At 32.7% G+C, this 20,304-nt stretch overlaps 1 non-coding gene across 1 annotated transcript; it reads right to left on the bottom strand.

Annotated features, from left to right (window-relative positions):
• Positions 1 to 3,540: 3,540 nt before the first annotated feature.
• Positions 3,541 to 3,647, bottom strand: LOC149526328 (small nucleolar RNA R71). Its single transcript, XR_016352116.1, has one exon. It is a non-coding gene; the product is annotated as a small nucleolar RNA R71 (small nucleolar RNA).
• Between the last annotated feature and the right edge of the window lie 16,657 nt (positions 3,648 to 20,304).

The following is a 20,304-nucleotide window of genomic DNA, read 5'->3' as shown; positions in this document are numbered from 1 at the left end:
AGCAAAATTTAAAGTTGAAAATGAGAGCCTAGTTAAAACTAGGACTAAATTGGAAAATAATGTGAAAAACATGCAAGCTAAATGGATGAGATGAAAAAGAAAGAAAAAAGTTTACATGATACATTGTCTAGATTTCAAGGTAGTCAACAAAAATTGAATGACATGTTGGAGTTGCATAGGGGCTTTTCAACAAAGAAGGGTTAGGCTATGACTTCACACAAAAAGAAAACCATTTTAAAAATTTCGTTGTTAAAGATAATGAAAAGTATAATGGATCCTCAAGATGTATTTGTTATTTTAAATTTAGGCATCCAACTTTCTCTTACCTTTTTAGAGTTGTCTCACAAAGAGACAAAGTTAAAGTATACATGGGTTCCAAAAAGAACTAATTCTACTTATGATAGGATGATAAAAACTGATAAGGTTTACAAGGGAACCAAGGTTACTACTCGTAAAAGACCCAAGAAAATTTGGGTAGTAAAATCAAAATTTTGAGTTTCCTTTTTGGAGAATGAGCATAGATGATCTAAATCAATAGCAAAAGAAAAAGGTAAATTAAATCATTCATTGTTGATAAAGATCTTTGAGGTATGGCATATGCAATATTGATAATCAATTCTTATATATTTGATTTGATACATGTATTATGCAATCGAAATTAATGCTTGATGATATCTTGGACATTCATTAGAACCAATGAGCATATATTCTTAAAATTGAGAGTATTTGAAGCCTATAATAAACATTTATTTAAATACTTATTCACCATATGCTCGTGGTTTATCCTTAATGTGTACGAAATGATCATCAAAAGGAAGGTAAGCTTATGACTAATGTGCTTAACTACTTATTCCTCTCTCTTGATTATTTAACAGTTACCTTGTTGGTATTAAGTTACTGACACTTAAAGAGAAGTTGATCATTGACCTTGTCCTATGATTCATAAGCAAATTGAAGTCTTCAACAATGATAAACTTCACGGAAATACAACAAATGGTGTTCCTCTTGAATGGTAATATATTACAAACACCATATTGATCTTACCATTGAGTATGCCTATAAATTGTGCTTAAATGATCAATTTTACTATGGTTATGCTCACTAGATTTCATTTAGGCTTGTTGATTACATAGTTGTTTACCTATGTGAATATATTCTTATGCATTTTTTATGTATTTAATTTACTTGATTGTTGGCTCCATTATTTGTTGATCAATTGCTTGATTATTTATATAAATATCCTTATATATAGGTATGTGTTATTATATTCATAACTTTATTGTATAGAGTTATTTTTGACACATTTTGGGGACTTAAGTAGCTAGGCCTTTGAGGTTTTAGGTTTGGTTTTAGCTTTTTAAGTGTTTTTTTAGTCCAAGTCAGATTACATGTCGAATAGTTAATTGAAGTTATGTTACTTTAATTTTCGTTTATTTTGCTTTAGTTTACTTTAAGAAGAGTTATTGTCAATTTCTTTCATGGTTTTGTGTAGGATATTTGATGAGGAAAATGCATTTAAATTAAAATCAGACAAGTATGGTTAAGGCTTTATTCATACATGAGAGGATTTTCCAAGGATAACTCAAATTACAAAACTCCAATGGATGAGATTCTTAATCCATCAGAAAGCTAAGAGAACAAGCTACAACTTTCATCTTTACCATTTCACTCAGTTTAGATCTGATCAAGGTGAAAATGGCATTGGAAGATAAAGGACAGTTACAGTTTTACACAACATGTTGATTGGAGGTCACGGCTCTAAGTTACACATGGCCGCGATGCTAAATGAGTTAGGGTCGCAGTGCTAGAAAGATCATGGCCACCACATTGGATGGTTAAGGGCATCATACTAACTCCAAAAGCTTAAGCATTGTGGTGCCAATGAGTCATGGCCATTATGCCACACTAGTTTCCAAAAAAAATATATTTCTTGGTAATTTGGAAATTAGGGCACCTTGTGCATAGTTAAGGGACTTTTTTAGATGATTTTAAACAATAAAGAACGGAAGTAGCTATTCTGAAGATTTATAGCCAAGAACATAGTAAAAAACCAAGACAATTTGAGAAAGAATCAAGATCAAAAGCTTCAATCATAAGTTTCTTCCTCTACTTGTGTTTCTCTTAGTTTCTTTGACTTGGATTCATGGCTAAATTTTTTGGATAATGTTTTATTTGGATATTATGAGATAAATTATTTTCTACAATTGTGGTGGATTTCAATGTGTAGTATGAATATTTGTTTCTCTTTTATTTATCATGAATCGGTATAGTTTTGCTTATTCAAATCTTTTCTTAATGCCTTTAATTTCTTGATCAACAATTAATCGATTTGTTAATCTAATTGAAACTCGACAAAGGGATTTTAGATTGGACTAAGATTTGAATAGTACATGTTCATGGCACTTAGGTGATCTGATTCGTAATTTGGGTAAACATACACCAATTGCCATGTATAACCAACTTAGGACACTAGCTTAATGAACATAATTTAATTGATTTCTATAAATATATAGTGAACTAGTTAAGTTAGGTATTTGTGCAAGCATCTTGATAGAGACTTGTATATTATCTTGGATCCTAGGTTTGTAAAACTATCCAAAAACATAAATGATAAGAGAAGTTGGTATAAGATAAAGTGTTGAATGAACTCATAATCCTAGGTCTTTAGTCTATTGTCTTTCTCAAATATGCTTAATTTTTGCAAGTTATTTTAGTATTTATTTTACTGTCACTTTAGTTAGTCTTTCTACAATTTCCATATACTTAAATAAGATTGATTTGTTATAAAATTGTAGCACTTAGTGAAAATTTAAAAATAAATCCCTGTGGGAATGATACTTTACTTTTACTATATTACTTGTTTGTAACGTGCACTTGCATGAAAATTTGACAACAAGTTTTTTGATCCATTTCAAGGGATTTTGTTTTCTTTATTATTTGCTAAAATTAAAATTCCCCATATTAGTCTTAATTTAAGTTTTATTTCTTTCTTTTGCAGGTGTGTTCCATCATTATATGAGAAGAAGAAAAAGGTTGGTGATTATAAAATGTGATTAAGAAATTAAGAAAACATTTTCCAGACTTTGACAAGAAAATCAACAAGGTTTTGCTCAAACAAATACAATGGCTAATCGACAAGATGAACAACAAATCCATGAGTGCATAGTAGCTCAATATCGTTGCTTAAGGGTATGTTGTCCCATTGGTGCAAAGGATTCCATCAAGCATTCAAAGACCAGCTATTCCAGCCAATAATTTTGAGATTAAGCCATCCATCATGACCATGCTTCAAACTTCAGCCAGTTTGGCGGTTTACCAAATGATCCTCCAAATGGCCATATATTAAACTTCTTAGAGATTTTTGATATGTTCAAACACAATGGTGTCACATATGATGTAATTCGTTTGAGACTTTTTCCTTTCTCATTGAGGGACAGAGCTAAAGCATGGCTGAATGCACTCCCCATTGGTTCAATAACAACATGGGATGATCTTGCTCAAAAATTCCTTACTAAGTTCTTTCTTCTGGCCAAGACAGGGAAAATGAGGAATGATATCACATCATTCATGCGGTAAGATTTTGAATCATTGTATAAGGCCTGGGAAAGATACAAAGAATTACTTCAGTGTTGTCCTTATCATAGTCTTCCAAAGTGCCTTCTAGTGTAGACTTTCTACAATGGTTTGAGTGGTCATGTTCGACCTACCATTGATGCTGCTGTAAAAAGAGCTTTAATGGCTAAATCAATTGATTGATTTGTTGAAATAGATGGCTACAAACAACTACAATGGCCAGTAGATCGATTAATTCATAAGAGAGTAGCTAAAATTCAAGGTGTAGATGCTTTTTTAGTATTATCTGCACAAGTATCAGCTCTAACTCATAATCTTGAATCTTTTAGTGCTAACTCCATTCAAAGTCCTTTAGTAGCTTCTAAATATTGTGGAAATGATCATGCAAGACAACAGTGTCCAAGTTTGACAAAAATGTCCAATTTGGGGGGAATAGACAGTAGAATAACCCTACTCCAACACTGACAACCCAAGGTGGAGTAGGAGCTATTTAAGGTCTATGCTTAGGGTGATTTAAGTTACTTATTGTTCCATATCCTACCCTAAGCCTAGACATACATTACAAGCTAATTAATGTCCTCATGATCCTTAACTTAATATTAGTCTACATTATTGGAGAGACAGATGAAAAGCAAACTTATGGGACTTTAATTACTAAATTGAATTTTACATTAGCATAAAATTATCCGAATTGCATAATGTTTTGGGTGGAAAGATTGCACACACACACGAAAATTCATTTGATGATAAACTTACATTGGAATTATAACATGAACTTGAATAATATTTGTGTGTAGTTAGAGTTGAGAATATGGATTAACTATTGAGGATATTGAAGTTTGTTAATGACATGGTGCAATTGATTTCTAGTTAACAATTTTTCTTTATTTAGGCTACTGTGTTTTATTTCATGTTTTGCTTGAGGACTCGCAAAATTTTAAGTTTGGGGGTGTGGTAACTCTATTATATAGAGTTATTTAGACACATTTTGGGGACTTAAGTAGCTAAATCTTTGAGGTTTTAGGTTTGAATTTTAGCTTTTTAAGTATTTTTCTAGTTTAAGTTAGATTACATGTTCAATAGTTAATTTAGGTTATTTTAGTCTAATTTTACTTTATTTTGCTTTAATTTACTTTAAGAATGTCAATTTCTCTCATGGTTTTGTGTAGGGTATTTGATGAGCAAGGTGCATTTACGTTGAAATCTCACAAGTATTGTGAAGGCTTAATTCGTACATGTGGTGCTTTTCCCAGGATAAATTAAGCTAGAAAAGTCCAATTGATAAGATTCTTGATCCATTGGAAAGCTACAAGAATGGGTTACAAATTCATCTTTACCATTTCTCCCAGCTCAAATAGAATCAAGATGGAAATGACATTGGAAGACGATCGATAGTTATAGTTCTACACAGTATGTTGATTAGAGTCCATGGCTCTGGGAAGATCATGGCCATGGCACTAGATAGTTGACGAGCATCATGCTAACTCCTAAAGCTAAAGCGTCACATCACTTAAAAAGTAGCATCGCGATGCCACCAATGACTGCCACAGCACCAAGGCACCAAGGAGTCATGGCTGTAGTGCCACACCAGTTTCCAAAAATAAAATATTTGATGGTAATTTGGAAATTAGGGCACCTTGCATATATTTTAGAGACTTTTTTAAAGGATTATAAAAAGGAGAGTATGGCAGCAGCTATTTTGAAGACTTAGAGCTAAGAACATAGTAAAAAAGCAAGAGAATTTGAGAAATAATCAAGATCAAAAGCTTCAATTATTAGTTTCTTCCTCTACTTTTATGTTTCTTTTGTTTTCTTTGACTTGGATTCTTGGTTAAATTTCTTTGAATGATATTTTATTTAAACATTAAGAGCTAAATTATTTTTCTAGGATTGTGGTGGATTTCAATATGTAGTTTGAATATTTGTTTCTCTTTCATTTGTCATGAATGGGTATAGTTTTGCTCATTCAAATATGTTATTATTGCCTTTAATTGCCTGATCAATAATTAATTGAGTTTTGCATCTAATTGAAACTCAATAGAGAGATTTTATATTAGACAAAGATTTGAATAGCGTATGTTCATGTCACTTAGCTGATCTAATTCGCAATTCAGGTAAACATGCACCAATTGCCATGCATAGCCAAATTAGGACACTAGCTTAATGAACTTAATTTAATTGATTCCTATAAACATATAGTGACCTACTTAAGTATTTTTTCAAGTATCTTGACGAAGACTTATACTTAGTCTTGGATTCTATGTTAGTAAAACCTCCGAGGATGAGAAATAATAAGAGAAGTTGGTATAAGATGAAGTGTTGAACGAACCCATAATCCTAGGTCTTTAGTCTATTGCCTTTCTCAAATATACTTAATTTCTACCAGTTATTTTAGTATTTATTTCAATTTCATTTGAATTAGTTTTTCTACAATTTCTAATTACTTAAATAAGATTGATTTGTTATAAATTTTAGTACTTAGTAAAAATTTAAAAACAAACCCCTTAGGGAACGGTACTCTACTTCTACTATATTACTTGTTTAGAAAAACGTGCACTTGTGTTAAAATTTGACAGCTTATATTATGTGTTGATGCATTATAAGTTGTTCATATCATAGATGTATACATTATTCACATGTGTCATCCAAGACTATGCCCTCAGTCATCCCTCAAGATTTTTAAAAAATACACTTTCACAAGTTCAAGAATATGATTTTGATTTTTTAAAATGAGCCTTAATATGTTTTGAAATTATTTAAAAAATTGAATGATGATTTTTGAATAAATGCACATTTTTTAATGATTCTGTTTAATCTAAAAATCAATTTTAATTATGGAACAAACCTAAATTGTTTTCAAAACTTCTTCAAGAAGTCAAGTTTCTTTCAAAGTGTTTTGGAAGCTAAAACTATCACTTAAATGAGCCATGATAGACTACCATACTTACATAGCCAACTACACTTGCTTTTGAAAGTCAAAAGTCAATCTTGCAAAGACATAGTCGACTACATGTTTCTATAAGATTGACTACCTCTTGACTACCTTTTGTTTTAAAAGCCAAAATGTGTTTCAAAGAAAGCCATAGTTGACTCTGGAACTATATATAGTCGATTATGGTCGACAGGTTTTAAGTATCTTGAACTTTTCAATTTTCCAAATTCATCTAATCCATCTAAGATTCATGACCTCTTGCAAGTCCATTTCCTTTAGAATTTCTAGGTTTATTGAGCCCATTCAAAATCCCTAATTTCCTTCCACTATAAATAAGGTGTTTTGGCTCATTTTCAAATCACTCAAAACCTAGAAACCTATTCTCTATAGTGCAAAGTAAAGTCCTCTAGTTCAACACTCAACCCTCAGTTTTTAGGATCAATTATCCTAATCTTCTAATCGATATTCACTCCAAAAATCACCTATCCATGGCTCCCCCTCAAAAGCGCTACAAAGTTCAAACTCAGAGATAATTTGGGTTTATCTACTGTCACAAGGTTCTAGGCTTTGAACTTCCTTGACAATGCTGCTCAATAACATTACAAAAATTTCTTTTCTTTGAGAACCATCTACCACGGTCGGGTAATAGATCTTGAATTTCTCGAAAAGTTTGGTTTTCCATATATTGTGAGCTTTGGAACCTTAGGATGGTATGACCATTTGAGTCTCAATATTCTTGTTTTTAATAAGCTAGCCAGATTTTTCTATAACAATGCAATAGTCAAATATAGGAATAAGAACAATGACCTAAAAGTTTATGATGATGACTTTAGTACTTGCATCATGGGTAAAATGTTCAAAATAACCTTTGAGTTGATTAAAGAAGTTTTTGAGTTACAATATGCACCAGGTGCAATGACTTCTATCAATGATTAGTTGACAATTCAAGAACTAGAGAGAGAGTTGTATGTGAATAATATAGGTGCTCTTGATTCATGCACTAGGTTGTCCATGATAGATAGGATTTTACATTTGATTATTTCTTGGACCTTGAGACTAGTGCCTAGTAAACACTCATTTGAGTCTGGTGAAGATTTTTGGTTCTTTCACCATATTAAGCTTAACTCCCTTATTGATCATGCAAGTTTCAAAATTTCTGACATGAGAAAAGTTGGGATGGGAACTAGGACTAGCATTATGTATGGTCTAGTTATTACTCGTCTAGTGATTCATCTCAATGTTGATACTATTGGTATATGCCCTTAAACCAGTTGGATTGGTCAAGGATTATATATTGTCATTTAGTACATACTTAATCGTATATCTATATGTGATAAAGGTTTTCCTTCATATTAGTGCAAAAATAAAGAGTTATTAAGCATTAATTGGATGAAGCCTATGGAACATAAAGGCCATGCAAGAGAATTGTAAAATCGTTACAATTATAAGATCACTATGTATTAAAGCCATGTTCCTAAATTTGTTTCTAGTCATTGTATTGTGAAGATAGGGCATTGGCAATGCTCAAAGACTGGCACTTGTTAAGTCTCTTTACTTGGGAAGTAAGCAATTGATCTCAAGATTGAAGTATATGGGATACTTGAGGATAATATGTAGGTGCCTGTGAAAGAACAAATTCAATAAAGATGACCCACTATAAGAACTCCATTTGGTATTTCACTCAAGTGTCTATGGAATATGTTCTCCTATGATAGTCGTGCAACTAGTCTTTCGACTTGAGACACCAAGTCATCTTGTATAGGGAATGACATATTTTGATTTCACCCTTACGGGTTTGGAGGCAATTAGATGCCTAAACAGGGTGTTTTTTTGTATGCCATGAACCATGCAAAGGTGAATGAGTGGTGAAGAGAGGATTCATCACCCCAAGTGATATGAGGGGATGTACCTCCCTTGTTCTCAACTCTTGATTAATTTGTATAAAGTCTTTGGCCAAAGCATGATGAAATTGAGGAAAGTTAGTTTTCTAAATTCATAAGGTTAGTCATGAATTATAAGAACTAATATGGAATGTTATGAGTAGAAACTGAGCCATGTTTTATGACATATCCGAGATATTCAATGAAATGGCCGCATTACACTGAGAGGCTTATCATTGGAGGGCTTTGTCAAATTCTTTAATTGACTCTCTAACATTTAGGTGGTCATGATGTATTGCTAGATACCGCTCATGACTTGTAAATATAAATCAATTATCAAATTGATATTCGATTAGGATTTATATTTATTGTCAACATGTTAGAAGCCTAATGGGTCACACACATTAAGTAACACGATTGAGATCAAATAAAGATAATTAATTAAGTTAGACTTAAGTAAAAAAGACCAAAATTAAGTGAAAAATTAATTAAGTTCTTATAAACTTAATTAAATTAAAATACAACTGTTGTATTTAGGGTAACAACTTACTTTGGCTATATAAATATATTATATTAGTAAAATAAAACTCTAAGCCTCTAACCATATTTCAGCCATTTCGTAAATAAGAAAAAAAAAAGAAAATAGTTTTCTTTGTCTTATAGAAATAAGATTCGGCAAGAATTTGAGTTTTTTTTTGTTTTTAAAACAAAACTAGCTAGCACAAGTAAAAAAAATCTTACCTTTGAGAAGGTCTTATTCGGTTATTGTGTGGGTTACTGTTAGAGGCTAAACACTTGGGTGGCTGAAAATTTGACAAATCTTAAAAATGAGAAAGCAAAAATTTTGATTGCAAGATTTTAGACCATTTTATTCTCTTTTCAGGGTTTTTGTTCCATCACAAGCCTTTTGGGCTTAATTGGCTCTTGATTATAATATTTAAAGCAAGCTATGTAACTATTAAACTTAGTAGTGTTCATAATTAATTTGAAAGTTATATAAAAAACTAAAACATTAATCTTGTAAGATTCGATTATTTCTCTAATTAACTGTTACTTTATTATTCTGCTGTGTTATTTTTTAATTTCTTTATTATTTTCATGTTTGAGCGCGAGGTCGAATCCTAGCAGATACATCCTTGGATAACGCAATCTCACAACCCAAGATCAACAATCTTGATACGGCTACTCTCTTTAGGATGAGTTAATCTAAAAATGTTGAGATTGGGAGATTGGTGCATGAGAGGGAGAGACTTGCTAAGGGTGATGGCATTGATAATAATGATGAAGACATGCCTCCACAATCTTCAACTGAATCATCACCTAGTGGGATGCCTTCTAGTTCAGCTAGTCATATGAGCACATATGCAAGACTTGATGCTATAAGGAAAACGTTAGAGGAAAATGAACAATGACTTGATTTACTCTAAGACACCATTAAGGAGAAATGTGATGCCATTCATCATGCAATGATTGGATGATTTGAGGATGTTGATCAAAACATTCAGTGCATGCTGCAACATTAAGAGTCCTTAGAAACCTACTTAACAAAACTCTCTTCCAAATGAGGGCATTAGCCTTGGATGTCTTGCATCTTATTCACTTATGCATCCCTCCATCATGCTTATATTTTTCTAGTCTATGTATGTTTGTGTGTGTGTCTATATATGTGGTGGATGCTTAATATTCTTTTAGGATTATGCTTATGTATTATGTATGTTTAGACTTTATATATTTTCTTGAACTTAACGAGTGTAATGTCCACATAATTTTGATTATATATATGTGTGTGTATGTGTGACATTCTTGGTATTAATATATGATGTTCTTAAGGGATGCTAAATAAATATATTTCCTTATACTTTGCTTGAATACATATTGATTGAAAATATATCTTGATTTATTGTTTCCAACTATGACAAATGAATATATTTCTTGATCTCTAAATTGAATATCTTGTATAGAAATATACCCCATAACCTTGGATTGATGGTTAGAGTTTATTATTGATCTAAAGGCTTATATATTTTTTATGATTTTCACTAACCATTGGTGCTTTAGTTTAAGTGCTTAAAGCTAACACTTTTATTCCTTTTTTATATAACCAAAAAAGGGAGAAGGTTTATGAGCACATTGAAATGCTCTAGAACTTTTGATAAAGCTGAAAGTTTTGAAAACATTTTGAACTTCATGCATAAGTTGAAGAGAAGAATTTTTAAAAATTCATAGTAATTTCTTATACCGTTCTCACTTAAACTTAAATGTTTTTAAACAAACGGCTTAGAGACTAATAGAGTAAGGGGGAGCTTTCATGAAATTTCAAATACAACATACTCATGTTTTTGTCACTTCAAAAGGGCAAGATTGTTAGCCTTGAGTTATATTATGTTTGATTTGACAAAAATTACATGATATCTTGGCTTTAACGTCAAGCATTTAAAACTCTCTCAATCATATTTTTCATTCCTTAAAGTCATACAATTGTTTAAAAAGCCATTAATGATTAGAAATGTCATAACACCTTTCAAACAATGAATCTTCAACTCAGTAAATACAAAAAAAAAACATGCTTTGAATTAATATTTGATTACAAGAAAAGGGTAAGGAGGAAATAACTGAAGAGAAGTGCCAAAAAGTCATGAAATCTTGAAGACACAAGGCATTAGTTGACCTTAGAGAAGCTTAAGTCCATCCAATGGCAAAATGAGTGGAAAACTTGAAGAACAAAAAGTCATAGTTGACCTTAAGGAACAAATACTCAACCTCGAGGCAGAGATCTCATAGAAATGATATTTTTGAAAGCCATAGCCAACCTTGGCATCCATATAGCTGACCTTGAGGAATCTGATGCTCGAAAAAAGGATTTTTCAAAGCCATAGTTGACCTTTAAGCTACCATAGTTCACTACCTTAGCCCATATTTGAAAAATGCAAGCTCTTGAGGATTGGATCTAGTAGAGGAAGCGTATACTCAAGTATGGAACCCTAATTAAAGATAGTTGAAGAACACAGCCAACCTTAAGAGCTTTGTGGTCAACCTTTAAGCTTCAGCAACAACTAGATTTAATTCAAACTTGTGTCTAACAGCTCCAAACATCATTTTGACTATAAAAGGTGACCATTGAGTCATTTTGACTATAAAAGGTGACCATTGAGTCATTTTGAAACAAGAGAAGACTAAAGTTACACTTGCAAACCTTAGAAAGACACCAAAGCTCATCTTTCCTTTCTAGCTTTCATTTTAGTCTTCCGCCAAGCTTAAAAAAGTTCTACACTTGCTTTATTTAAGTTGATATTTCTTTTCTTCACACTCAAGCTAAAACTTCTAGCACTCAACCATTGTAAAGGCATCCTTGCCATACTTTGCACTCCTCTTATAAAGGTTCTAGCTTAACATTGAAATACTATTTTTGAGTTTGCTATTGAACTTGTTAAAAGCCATTATTAAAGGGTTCTGCTTGCTTTCATGAAAAAGTGTTGTCAAGGTTTAATGCTTGATCTCGTAAAAAGAACATTTCCTTAAAAGGATTTCAAATTCCTTGGTGTTCCAAAAGAGCGAATGTACGCTCTAGAGAAAGCTGAATCACTATAAAATTTGTGTTTTGATTTTAATTTTCTACATTGTGGCTTATTGCTTACATTTATCTTAGGAAAATCTTTTTCTTTGTTTTTGACACAAAAAGAATTTTTGGTTGCTAAAAGTCTTAATTTTTATACTTGGTTTTCAAATAAATTTTTAACAACTAATTCAGCTCCTGCCACCCCCCCCCCCCGACGCCCACTCTTTTGGTTATTTAATGTTACTACACTAACAGGTTCTAGATGAAAAAAGGTCGAAGCTTGATGAAAAGAGCATAGTAACACTTCATGTTGGTTATGGTGATGGTTCCAAAAGCTATAAACTATATAATGTTGAGACTAAAATGATTTTCAATCAGTAAAGATACAAAGTTTAATGAACGTTTTACGTGAAATTGGTAGAAATTAGTTATTAAAAGTTCTAGTAGCATGAATTTGATTCAAGATAAAGTACAAAGTGAAGTTGACCATGAAGAAGACATTGAAGATGAAAGTTTTCCTATTAGGGATACCAAATCCTTGAAATAGATATATGCTAGGTGTCATAACCAAACTTGGGGATCTATGACCTATGCACGAGCCCAACAAGCAAAGCCCATTAGACCCTGAGCAAGCCTCAAAATTTCAATCATAAACACATAGCCAAGGGTTTCTAAATCCACATTTTCATATAATATTTAAATTCAAATACATAGACATTGCCTCTTGGCACATAATTCATAGTATTTAATACATTATCCATAAGGCCATATATTGGCCAACAAACGGGTTCATGCTTTACAAACCTTACACAAGTTCAAAGGGCATGTCGTGCTAACATACACAATAGCTAAACCAAATGTTAAAGTTCATGACTAACTTAGCGAAGTGGACATGTTGGAATAGGGACTTGTAGCCTATTTATCTACACATGGTACAATAAATGAGTGAGTCATCTACTACTCAGTGAGGGGTGCAAATAAATCAAACATATATATTAGACACATGTACAAATATTGCATTATCATTGCAAACAAATGTTCTAACAAACATCTCCTATGTTAAAGGCATTAATCATCCATAGAAGTCTCCACAAATAGTAAATCACTAAGCTTATCCTTAAAGCCGTATTAAAGTAAATATTTATAGGCACATGCTAGTTTCCAAAGTATCATATCAATTTCAAATGATATTTGTCTAAGCCCATCTAAGGCTATGTCATGTCACTCATATTTCAAATCACAATCATAGAATGGTCCTCCATTAGACATCATCAAATCATGCTGGGTGCCCAACCAGTGAAGTCAAATCATACTTAAGGCTAAGCCACTGGAGGAGAATCAAATCATGCATGTGCCAAAGCAAAGTATGAAGAATCAGAGTCATCATCCGAAGTAATCTCCCAACAAATGGCATCACTTAGAACAGTCTCAAACGGGTAGCATCAAAGCATGACAGGTGGGAATCACAAACAAGAATAATACCACCATCCTTCCTTACCACCATCCCTATAAGCACACATGATCACAAGGCGTAAAACTCCATTTAACCTTAAATCAAATCAATGTCTAAAATTATCATATCAGATTGACTACAAATCCATAAATAAGGCCATCATGCCTTAGGTAGTTCATATTCCATAATCTATATCTAAGATAACTTTGAAAGCTCTAACCATTTCTAGCTTGATAATTCACATATGTGCCTTTAACTCTCCCATGCATCGAATATCCACAATCTTATATGAGGTTTATCACAATCACTAGACCTTCTAGTCTAGGCTCAAACGACATAGGGCACCACGTGGCTCACACTAGCACACAACAAAGCACACATAATTATATATATATATATATTATTCTTTAGCCTAGGTACATTCGTCTAGGCAATTATATACATACAATTTCAATTCTAGCACCATAGCATGCATTTAACAATGCGTCATACGTCACATGCATTTTCAAAATAACCCCTTAATATTTATAGTGGAAGGTGTGTTCAACCACTAAGCTTTAATTCCTAGCCTCCAACCAACTAACCAACGAGTTAGGTAGCTCAAATTTCCCTTGAAACACATCAAAGCATCCAAATGATATTTATTTCCTAGCTTTTGAAAATATCAAGCTTTCCAAAAATAACTCAAGTCAATATATAAGCTCAAATCCTTGAACAATGAGCTAAATCCTTACCTTAATGGCTAGATTGCCCAAATCGCCAACAAACTCAAAGGAGAAAATCTCACCAATGCTAGGGCAAATTGATGTTAAGTTCTTAACTAATTAAATTGAAAATCAATCGATAAACCTCTAGAAGCATTTCATAATAGTGAATCTATTAGCTTGGGCTTTAATCAGAAAGAGGTTAGGGTTTCAAGGTTTAGAGAGAGAAAAGGTTTTCCTCTTTTCTAAGGCAAATGACACCTTCAATCTCTTTTATTTTTGCATTTATAAAGTGATCCATTGATAAATTGGAGGCATCTATCAATAGATCCCTCTAAAACTTTTGAGCATTGACCTTCATCTATTATTAGATTCCTCGAATTTATTGATAGATTGTGCCCTAACCTTTTTTCTATTTTCCTCATTTAGCCATCTAATAATAGATTCTATGATTCTATTGATAAATGCTTCTTAAATTGCACATTTTTTTATTTCATTCAATCATCTATTGATAGATTCCTTGAATCTATTGATAGTTTTTAAGTCTCTTTGCTTTGAAAAGTTCTCGGGTGGACATTTGTTGATAGTCAATAGTGAATCTATTGATAGTTGTTCATCTACCTAGTTTTTCCAAGCCTTCTATCTTGCATTTATAGATAGATGTTCTACATCTATCGATAGATCATGCCCAATTTCCAGATTTTCTCTTCTTCAAGTCTCGAAATTCGTCCTTAAGGCCTCTAATTCACTTTCCTTCAATCAAAACACTTCAAATCATTCATCAAACTCAAATTTCTTTGTACAAATCTTTAAATATATAATTAAATTTTCAAACTCTAAAGTTCACCAATAATATCCTCTAAAATTTTGCCTATATGTCCATAAGCATTCTTCCATATACTTAATGTATTTAACAAATCATCAAGGTCCATAAATGTATTTATAAATTCAAGTACATTCTCCATAATTTATATTGAAAAATCTCAATGTAACTATTATTGAACCTACAAGCTTTAATGAGGTTGCAATGGATAGTAGATGGCTGCCAGCTATGAAACAAGAAAAGGAAATGATTGAAAAGAATAGAGCCTAGGTACTAGTTGATAAAGCAAAAAATCAGCACATCAGTGGCATGACATGGATTTATAAAACTAAGCTCAATGCTGATGGATTTGTCAATAAGTTCAAGGCAAGCTTGCAATGAAAGGTTACTCTCAAATTTATGGAGTTTACTAGTGGAAAACCTTAGCACTAGTAGTAAGGCATGCCACTATTTGATTGTTTACTCCTTTAGCTACTCAATAAGGGTGGAAATATGGCATTTTGATGTCAAATCAGATTTCTTTAGTGGATATCTCACTGAAGCTATTTGCATACAGGAATCAAAAGGATTCATTAAACCAAGAATTGAAGGAAAAGTCTACAAGCTTGTCAAGGCTGTATATGGACTGAGACACGTTTCTAAAGCTTGGTATGATTAAATTAACTCTTTTCTCACTTCAAAAAGCTTCCATAGAAATGCCAATGTACCTGTCTTGTATGTTTATAACTTTACTAATTCAGTGAAGGCAATTATATCCTTGTATGTTGATGATCTGTTAATTACTGGTTTAAATGAATTTGTTTTGACTAAGTGCAAGAACATATTAATGAAAGAATTTGAAATGTCAAACTTAAGAGAAATGCATTACTTCTAGGATTATAGTTCATTGAAAGTTCAGAGTATATATGCATTCGTCAAAGTAAATATACTACTGAATTGTTGAAGAAATTCCATGTGGAGAATAGTAAAGCAGCTGAAACACCATTGGCTTCATACAGCAAATTAAGCAAGGCAGATGGGGCTCCTAAAGCCATAAGCTCAACCTATAGAAGCATCATCGGAAGTCTTTTATATTAATAGCTTCAAGACCAAATATCATGTTTCAACTAAGCTTATTATCTTGTTTGATGTATAAACCAACCTAAAACCATTACTCAGCTACAAAAAAGGTACTTCGTACATCAAGGGTACAATTCACTATGGTCTAAAGTTTGAAAATGAGAATAGTAATGAACCGGTTGCTCACTATGATAGTGACTGGGCTAGGAGTGTTGATGGTTTTAAAGCATGGGAGGCTATTATTTTTCACTAAGAAGTGGAATTTTCTTCTAAAGCACCAAGAAATAAGAGGTGGTTTCTCAATACTCAACAGAAGCTGAGTATATTGTTGCAGTAATAGCAGCAAATCAAGATATTTGGATAACAAAAATTTGAGTGACTTAGGCTTTGATCAAAAAGAAGGAACTACATTACTCATTGACAATTAGTCTGCAATTTCAATTACAAAGAATCCAACTCATCATGGGAGAACCAAGCTATCATGACCAAAACTCAGGGCCATGACTAACGCACAAGCCCAGCAGGAAAGCCCACTAGACCTAAGCAAGCCTTAGAGTTCATATCCAAGCATACACAAACCAAGGGACTTAATCACCAAGAATTCATAATAAATTTGAATAAAGTACAATATCCCCAGCTTAATTTCCATACAAATAGAAATAAGGCCATACATTGGCCATCTAAACGAGTTCATACATATTAGCCCTTAATACACAATATAACATGGCACTTAGTGCCTACACACATTATCCATAGTGGAAGGCTTTGATTGACTTAGTGGAATGACAAAATGGAAGACCTACCGAATGCCAAAATCAGTTTGTCTATAGACAATCTTTACCACGCTCCTTCGTGGTCTATTTATTTGCACATGGTATACAAATGGGTAAGTACTATAATATTCAGTGAATGGTGTAGATAGTCAAAATCAATTATATGCATAAATACATCAAACACATAATAATTATATTGCACTCTTAGTGTGTCCATATAATCTTTGAATACATCTCTAAAAATAAGGGGATATAGTCATCCCTAGGTTCACCAAATACAAGGGTATATCATCCTCCCTAAAGTCATCATTATCATCACATATCGTGGGCTTACCCTCGAAGCCAACCAAATCATTTAAACCATTATCCACGGCACACTCTAAATACCAAAGCATCACATGAAAGTCATATCACATGTATATCAAGCTTCTCATGGCTATCTTACATCATTTAAGAATCAAATCAATGAGTGGTCATCCTCTGGACATAATCTAATCATGCTCGGTGGCCAGCCAGTGGAGAATTAAATCACTCATAGGGCAAATGTCACTGGTAAAAAAAATAAATCACGTTCAACACCGAAGCAGCTAGCGAAAACTCAAAGTTATCAACCAGAGTAATCTCTCAACAGTTGGCATCACTCGAAGTATTCTCACACAGGTGGCATCACTCGAAGTATTCTCACACAGGTGGCATCACAATCATTATCCAAAGTAATTTCTCAATGGATGGCATCATACACTACAGGTGAGAATCACAAGCTAGATTTCAACCACTACCCCTACTTGCCATCATCCTTAAGGCACAAGCATAGTCACAGGGCATCGAACTTCACTCATCCATAAATCAAATCAACGTCTAGAATTCATCCCTCAAATAGAAACACTAATCCACAATTAAAGCCATCATGCCTTTATCATTCACTTTTTTTGTATCAAGCCTAAATTCATATTTATCGAGCTTCAATCATCTTAAGCTCGGTTAGATTCTAGGTGCCTTTGAGTCTCCAAGGCCTCATTCAATCAAATCGTCTCAACATATCAATCACCTAAGGTAATTCACTCCCAAGGGTTTAACATAGCTTACCGGCCTCCTAGTTTAGGCTTACACAACATAAGCTACCCACGTGGCTCATCACAACACACAATTATATATATACATTTACACATATATTATTCTCTAGCCTAAGTTCATTCATTTAGGCCTACATACAAAATCTAGTACTAGTGCAGCGCATCTTCCATGTGTCATGTATTACATGCATTTTTAAAATAAACACATTCATAGTGACAATAGGAGGCTCTCCCTACCTAGCTTCAATCCTTAACCTACGATCATCATTTAGCTTGCCAACAAGTTTATTTACCTCTGTTTCCCCTTTCAAACACATCAGAATGTCCAGACATTAATTATTCTTAACTTTCGAATAAATGCCAACGTTTGCACAATTTATCAATTCTTAGCAATCCAACTGTTTAAACTTAAATCCTTCATTAACAAGCTAAACCCTTACCTTAGAAGCTAGATTTCAATAATCTAAGCTCTAAATTCTTCAATCCAAGCCAACAAGGAAAAAATACCAAATCTAGAGAAAAATCATATTTGAAGTTATTAACCAATTAAATTAGAAAATAATAAGTAAAAATGTTAAATCTTACCTCCAGAATGGTTTCTCAAGCTCCAAATAGATTCAAATCACTTTAAAATCTATTCCGGGCCTTATAGTTTTGGGTTTCTAGAAAGAGAGGGAAAAAAGGAGTTAAGCGAAATGGCACAAAATCCTTTTTTATTTTTACCTTTCCTTTTTGATGTATCGATACATTTTGGTAATGTATTGATATAATTACCCTAATTTTGAATGAATGTATTGATACATTGGGGTGATGTATTGATACATTTTAGGCAAAATGCCCTGGTTGCTTTCTACTTAAAGTGTATCGAAACATTAAGTTAATATATCGATACATGTTCATCTTTGGCCCAATCTATCAATACATTCTTACATTTATTGATAAAAAATTCTCCTAGGGCCTTTATTGTTCATCCTACCAAGAATGTATCAATACATTGGGGCACGTATCAATACTTTAACCCTTGTAGGCAGTTCCAAACTTCCAAAACTTCCAAAAATTCAAGTTTAAGAGCTTAAAATCATTCCTTCTTAATGTCACACCTTAAATTGTTCATTTCAATTAATCTTATACACATATAAATCCATAAACACTACATCAAACTTAGATCAAAACCTCAAACTATGAGATTCATCACATATTTTCTCAAATTTGCTTAAGTGTCAATATGTACACTCTTAAACACTAGGCATACATATCATATCATCAAAGTCCTTAAGACTTCACATATTTCATAAATCATTCTTAGTTTACATCAAAAATTGAGGGTGTTACCCTAGCACATCAAAGCTAAATTTCATTTAATCAGATTTGTTGTGAAGGATAAAGAAATTGAACTCAAGCACCATGGGAGAAATGAACAATTTGTAGACATATTTATTAACAGCTTGAGCAAGGAGAAGTTCATTTGTTTGAGAGATGATTTAAGAGTTTGGAAAACAAAACCCAAAGAGTTTTATGGAAGTTATGGGTTGTGTTCCCACATGAATACTTCACTAGGTCTTCAATGGAGTTCATGCCAATACAAGTTTAAATGGAGAAATGAAAACATGGCAGTAGCATAAGTCTAGCTTCAGTTGTTACTACCCTTTCGATCATTTACCACGTTGTTTTAAACTTTACTTTTCTCTTTTGCATTTTACTTTGTTATTGGTTGTTAGGGATTGTAATTTCGGTTTTCTCTTTCCTCTATGTTGTTTCTTTTAGGGGATTATTTTGTTGATGTTTTGCGTTGATAACATGGAATATTTGCACAAGTCGCTAGTGCAATATTCCTTCCCAAGTGCAATATTCCTTCCTACCATTTAGAATGCGAGGTGTTTTTCTTTGATTGGTTGTTCCTTTCATTTATCTCTCCTAACAATTGTGTACTTATTTGGCATTTTACTTAATGAAACGGTGCACTGCACCACTTTTCTGTTTTTTCTTATCATCCCTAACCCTCTCTACTATTCTTCAATATCAATCTCTATTCTTCATCATTATTTTCAAAAAATTTCCTATATTTCAACACATATCAAATGGACTATTTGTGAAAAACTTCCAAACACCATATGAGGATGCTAAAGCTGAGCTGCCCTCTTTGTCATGGCAAATCTTAGTTCTTTATACGGGTATTAATCTCCCTCATTGTCTCTTTTAAGATTTTAATAAGGCTTTTATCATTTCTTGAGGTAGATGAAGACCAGGTCCATGTGTTTTGGCTATAGGAGACATACATCAAGTGAGTAAAATTATTGTTCCTTTGAAATCCATGATTGAAAATAATCCAAATATTATAAAGGAAAATGTTGTTCTCTTTAATGGTCGTGGATAGGTTGAACGAGTTACTATTTACCGACTATATGTTAGATACTAATAATATCTTGAAATTGTTTGGAAATAGTCTTTTTTGTTCTCTTGGTCATAATATTTGCAAGG

This window comes from Theobroma umbraticum, unplaced genomic scaffold, assembly GCF_002168275.2.
Source record: "Theobroma umbraticum cultivar Fairchild unplaced genomic scaffold, ASM216827v3 scaffold_2.0, whole genome shotgun sequence".
In the NCBI taxonomy this organism is placed as follows: domain Eukaryota; kingdom Viridiplantae; phylum Streptophyta; class Magnoliopsida; order Malvales; family Malvaceae; genus Theobroma; species Theobroma umbraticum.
Note: the sequence above shows the minus strand (reverse complement) of the source record. Positions and strands in the feature narration are given on the sequence as shown.